Source organism: Euleptes europaea, chromosome 6 (genome assembly GCF_029931775.1).
Source record: "Euleptes europaea isolate rEulEur1 chromosome 6, rEulEur1.hap1, whole genome shotgun sequence".
NCBI lineage: Eukaryota > Metazoa > Chordata > Lepidosauria > Squamata > Sphaerodactylidae > Euleptes > Euleptes europaea.
This window is the reverse complement of record NC_079317.1, coordinates 98,782,439-98,789,202: the sequence shown is the minus strand read 5'-3', so window position 1 is coordinate 98,789,202 and position 6,764 is coordinate 98,782,439.

The window sequence follows — 6,764 nt, the reverse complement described above, 5'->3', positions numbered from 1 at the left end:
CATAATGCAAACAAAGTTGTGAATTGGTTCTTGTAGGTTATCCGGGCTGTGTAACCGTGGTCTTGGAATTTTCTTTCCTGACGTTTCGCCAGCAACTGTGGCAGGCATCTTCAGAGGAGTAACACTGAAGGACAGTGTCTCTCAGTGTCAAGTGTGTAGGAAGAGTAATATATAGTCAGAAAGGGGTTGGGTTTGAGCTGAGTACTGTCCTGTAAGTATCAAGATAATGTGCTAATGAGGGTATGGTATGTTAATATGGAACCATTGTATCCTGAAGTGATCTGTTAATGTGTGTAATCCAAAACTAATCTGCATGGCTATTGTTGACTGTTGTGAATAAAGTTGTGAATATCCTATTGATTTCAATGGGAGAGGTAATCAAGTGGAATCCATCCTGAAGGACCACTGACTGAGTAGAGCCTGAAGGGCTGATGTACCCTGGGTCTCATCCAGTTAAAATTTGTCATGATTAAGACTGCATTCCTATGCTCACTTGGAAGTGAGCTTCAATTAACTCAGTAGCCATTGATGCTCAGGTACTTGCCTCAGGATCCCTGTGGTACTGCTTCAGGGCATTGTTGGAGTTATTAACAATTTTCATAGCTTCAGAAGTCACTTCGCTCCCACTGTGCACTTGACTTGTGTTTTAAGCAACCTGTTTTAGCACAAATTTTAAGTTTGCCTCGGTATCAAAGCGAAGCAAATTGTAACCATTTCCATGGATAAGTTTTAGCTTTGATTTTCTCCCCCCACGCCTACTATTCTGCTTGTCCCTCCTTCATGCAATCCCTCCCCCCTGGAAGCCATTTTGGTTAGTGAATGGAGTGCGGGAAGGAGAGAACGCTGGAGTTGTATAGGTAAATGTGCTTGCCCAGCTTAAGCAGCATTTGCATATGTCTGGGCAAAGAGCTGCTTCCCCTCCCCCATTCCCAAACACTGATCTGTCCACTTCAAGAAACATTTGCACATCTCTGTGCACAAGCAGCTTCTCCCCCCCCCCCCACTCCAATCGCTGATCTGTCCACTTTAAGAAGAGTTTGCATATCTCTGGGCATAGAGCAGCTTTCTTCCCACCCCCCTCCCAAACAACCCCAAACGCTGATCTGGCCAGTTGTTGTTTTTAAATGCCCAGCACCACAGCAGGGCTTAGCAGGGCTGGAGACATGATTATCCATGGAAAAAAATAACCAATGAAAGAGGGTTTGGGGGGAGGGGCTATGACGAGCCACATTTTGCCATGAGTTCTTCATTGCGGCAAATTACTCCTAAATACCAGGAAGTTTTGCAGGGCAAAATGCCCCCATGCATAGGGCTTTGAAACCGCACAGTAGAAAACTGTGCACCAAGAGAGCAGCAAATCAAGCAAAAATTTCCCCTGCACAAATGGCCCGTGTGTCTCATCTCTAAACGCAGGAAACTGCTATTCTGAGTCACACATCACTTAATTTGCATTAGGACCAAACTATATGTTAAAGTTTTAAAGGACTTGTGTCTAGGTTTTAAAAATGCTGGCTTTTAAAAATTAAAGCCCATATGGCCTTGAAACGCTGCCACAGGGGGCGGCTCCTGCTTCCCTCTTCCTGCAAGCTGTTTTCCCATGCAGAAATATTGGGGGGGGGGAGTTATTTCCCTGCTCGGCTGCTCCATGGGGAAAACAGGGAAATAACGCTCCCCCTTCATTTTTAAAAATCCATTTCCCACAGCCATTGTGTGGCTGTGTGATGTGGGAACCCAGATGTGTAGCTTGGTCCTCCGTATTGTCCACTTGGACTGGCAGCAGCTCCCCAGGGTCTCATGTAAAAAAAAGGGTCTCCCTTGCTACTTCTTTGGCAGGTGGTTTAGCTAAGGATTGAACCTGAGACCTTCTGTACATGAAGCATGTACTCTACTTCTGAGTGACAGCTACTCCCTTGAGTCTGAATAAATATGCATAGGATCAGGCCACGAGTCACACTGAAACCAAAGCAACAAGCTCTTTCCAATGAGACTGAATCAGGCCTGCTGTAGTTCAGTAGTGGCAGGCACAGCATAAGACAATCACCCTAAGCTGAGAACTGCTTCTAGACAGTAAATGCTGCAAACATATTCACATTTTCGTGGAAGTATATCTCATAGAAGCAAATGAGGCTTAATGTCCACTCCGGGCTCACCAGATGAATCCCACAAACAGACTTCCAGGCAGGTCTTCCTACGAAAGCTGGTTTATTAGGAAATATACAGTGAGTTACAGAAACTGACTTGAAACTTAGCAAGGATACTAATGGAAGGGAAACTACAGGTATGGGTGATATAAAGGCGAAAGTACACTTTCAGGATGACTGCGGTTTGCTAGGGCAACCCCCTAGATAACATTCTTTCCCAGAAGCGATCAAAGACCAAACAGAGCTAGGGCTGAACAACAGTTAGACCTTGAAACGCGACCTGGCTTAACCACTGGGTGCCTTTCCCAGGCCGGTGCCTGACCCTTGCTTCTTCTTCTTTTCTTTTTTTAAGGGTAAAAACCGTTTAATGTACAAAAACAATATAGCAGATTCGATAGAAAAATAAGCTTAGTCGAGTACAATATCATATAACAAGCCAGAGTGTCGATCAAATATTGTATAGTTTATCTAAAAATGTAATTATAAAAATATGAAAATCATTCAGACTATCTACCTGTTACACATTGGAAGTCTATTGTACCGTTTGAAAGCCCAGAAGTGGCTTAACAAATAGTTGAGACATATTAAAACTTGCTTCTGAGTAAACATGCCTAGGATTGGGCTGTCACCTGTGATGAGAAACATCTGCATCCCCACGGTAAGCAACCTAATGCAGAGCTGACCCCTAAACCCAGCTTCTAATTAGCTGGTAGAAATAACCACTGAAGAATCATCAAGAATCATCAAGAATAACCATCAAGAATCATGTTCTAACCATTCGGAAACCTGGCAATCGGGGTCCCGGTGGAAGGTAAGGGCGCGGCTCGTTGGACCTTCTGTCCGCAGAGAGACTCGGGTGTTTTTGCACTAAGCAATTAGCATTCCGCTGTCCTCCGCCAAGATGCCGATGAGAAGGCTCTGCTTGCAGATGGCCCATTCCGACTGGTTTCTCCAAAGCCACCAGCAGCAATATTTAGCTGATAATGACAACTTTGCAATTGTCTCAAGGACTTTGACAGTCCTGGCAATTGCATGTTGCCATTGAGCATACTGGTGGAAAACATGGAATAAAACATCACAGGGACACCACAAAATAGCCACCCTCCAAAGCTTCAAAGAGGACAACCTCACTGCTGTTATCCAGGACTAAAATAACTCTGTTCTGTGGCGAACCTGCCGTCCTGGCAGGCCAAGGGATAATGGAGGGGCGACGCATAAAACGGGAGTGTGCAAGCATGTGTGGAGAGGAAAGCTGCCTTTTCTATGCAAGGGACCTATTTTAGAACAAACAGCAGTACATGTGTGCTTGGCAGGACTGGGGCTGCAAAACCAGTAAATTACAGAGCCGGTTGTTGCACTACAATCCCTTCTCTTACACGTAACCAGAAATATCACAAAGGAAGAGTGAGAACCAGGGCTGTGAGCTGCTAGATGTTCAGTAGAACATCATCCCAGAAATTGGCAACCAGACCTAATAAGCTGGTATGTGACATTTTTGGTTATTTTGTATTGATATGTTACTAGTGTCAGAAATGGAGGTACACTGCCATCTTCACCATAATATAATTTGGGGTTTCTTTTTCTTTTCCTGAGTCTCTATATTATGTTAATCACATGGTGGCTGCAAACTGACCCACAGAGTATGTTAGGTTTAAAGTGCGAGCCCACAGACATCAGTCCCTGCTTGGTAGGCTACAAAGCATGCCTCTTGGACCCATGTTTGGAAGGCACTAATTGTGCGAAGGTGGTGGGCTCGGGGAGGGGAGTATTTAGGCAAGCAGGACTTGTGTGCCTTGAAATGCTTCAGTTCCAACACTGTGCCACACCGCACGCATGTCGCAAAGGAACAGCGAAATGCAAAGGACTCTTCATTGCCATGAGTTCCATGGATCTTTTTGATCACTAGTTGGCAGCTGGTGTAAACTGATCCAGAATGAAATGTGCTGGTGCTGAGCACATGCCCTACTTATACATGAGGCTGAATGTTGACACTCACAGAAGGTAGTCTGGGAGGTAATCTGGGAGGCATAAAATTGCACATTTAGTGCACATTTGTACATTTGCAGATGGCTTGGGATGGTTATTCAGATAAAGCCTAGATACTCATGTGGCAAGAGCCAGCGTGGTGTAGTGGTTAAGGGCTAGGGTTGCTAACCTCCAGGTGGTGGCTGGAGTTCTCCCGCTATTATAACTGATCTCCAGGCAATCAAAATCCGTTCCCCTGGAGAAAACTGGACAATTTTGGAAAATTTGGCAACTGGACTCTATGGCATTGAAGTCCCTCCCCAGTCCAAACCCTGCCCTCCTCAGACTCCACCCCCCAAATCTCCAGGTATTTCCCAACCTGGAGCTGGAAACCCTATTAAGAGCGGTGGACTCTAATCTGGTGAACTGGATTTGTTTTCCCACTCCTCCACATGAAGCCAGCTGGGTGACCCTGGGCTAGTCACAGTTCTCTCCGAACTCTCTCAGCCCCACCTTCCTCATAAAGTATCTGTTGTGGGGAGATGAAGGGAAGGCGATTGCAAACTGCCTTGAGACTCCTTAAAGGTAGAGAAAAGTGGGGTGTAAAAACCAGCTCTTCTTCTAGAGCAAAAATCTCTTGAGTGAGATTCTAGGTCTCCACTGGTCTGTGTTAAGTAGTAATGTCTCAGCTTTATAGTGAGATATGTGTGTGTGTAAAGTGCCTTCAAGTCGCAGCCGACTTATGGCGACCCCTTTTTGGGGGGGTTTCATGGCAAGAGACTAACAGAGGTGGTTTGCCAGCGCCTTCCTCTGCACAGCAACCCTGGACTTCCTTGGTGGCCTCCCATCCAAATACTAACCAGGGCTGACGCTGCTTAGCTTCTGAGATCTGATGAGATCAGGCTAGCCTGGGCCATCCAGGTCAGGGTATAGTGAGCTATAGCGGACTTCAAAACAAACTAAGAAAATTAGAAGTCCCTGCAAAGCTTTCTTCAGTGTTTCCTGATCCCTCTTCTCCCTTGGGCCATGTGGTGTAGAAGGGTGGCTTTTTCTACAAGCTATTCTATAGTATCTTACAATATTATACTAATACTATAAGCTGTATCAGCATAGTATCTGTATGCTGGGGGTAGGGTTGCCAACCTCCAGGTACTGGTAGCTCAAGTGTATAATTGTTTTGACCAAACCTCCAGGTACTAGCTGGAGATCTGCTATTACAACTGATCTCCAGCTGATAGAGATCAGTTCACCTGGAGAAAATGGCCGCTTTGGCAATTGGACTCTATGGCACTGAAGTCCCTCCCCTCCCCAAACCCCACCCTCCTCAGGCTCCACCCCAAAAACCTCCCACCAGTTGCGAAGAGGGACCTGGGATCCCTCGCTGGGGGTGTGGTTTCAAGGATGCAGACAGAGCAGGGCTGAAGTTAGGCAAACTGCTTACCGTCCCAGTGCATTTGAAACAATGAAATGGTATTGCATTCCTGGTTTTCTGTTGCTGCTGTTAAACTCAGAATAAGTGCCTAGGCCTTCTTGTTGCCAAAAAAATATAGCTTGAAGACATGACCCTGGTGACAAACTACATACTGTGTTGTTTTTATTAACAGATGCTACTAGATGCACATCAGACAGGAAAGTTGTGTAATTATTTAATTATCTAAGTAACAGCAATAAAAATGAACTGGAGATACAGTCAACGTTAAGAAAAGAAACAAAAGTTTTATGTCCCTATAACATTGTTATGTAAAAGATCTTGACTTTAGTATGGCCTGGTTAATAGATCAAGTAACTCTCTGTAGATAAGCCTGTATGCACTTGAACATACATCACCTCACAGACATATTGGAAGTGAACTCCCTGTTCAGTATAAGATGGTTGACTCTGGAACCTCATCAACAGAGGACGGACAAACTATACAAAATGGTGCTACTTTTAAAAGACATTGAGCAAAGCATGTTAGCCAATCTTCTGAATAAATAGGGGGTGGATCCTATCCCTATCATACCACTCCACTGTGCAAAATTTACTATTTATTTAAACATTTAGACTCCACTTTTTCTTTTGACTCAAGTCTGAAGCCTCCTCCCAATCTGAGGAGCCTTTCTCCAAATTAAGTGGCTCTTCCATTGGAGAAAGAGGCACTTAAATTGGAGGAAGGCTCCTTAGGCTGGAGGAAAGTTGCTCAGGGTGGTTGGATTCTCCCCAGTATTTTTTTTTAAAGCATAAAGAGGTGGATCCAACATTATTTTAAGGAGCCTTCCTCCAATAAGTGGCTCTTCCCCCAATGGAAAAGGCACTTAAGTTGGAGAAAGATTCATTAGGCTTGAGGAAGGCTTCAAACTTTGCTTTCTGGAGTTGGGGTAGGATCCACTCACTCCACTAACTAGCCACAATTATATTTACACAGAGCTAAGTTTCTAAAAGTGGTAGGCAGTTTTGTGAGGATACTCAAGGTGATTGCTTCTATTTCTTGGCTCTCATATGCTCTGTGTGTCTCTTCCATATTTATATGTGACATGAAGAGTGCAAGAGAGGACAGAAAGCTAAAGAGATCTCCAGTGAAGAAGAGACATAGCAGGTAGGGAAAAAATACTGTGGCAGGAGGCCCAGCCTTGAGGCTAGGCAGGATGCCAAGGATCCGTTCTTACATCTTCTGCCTCC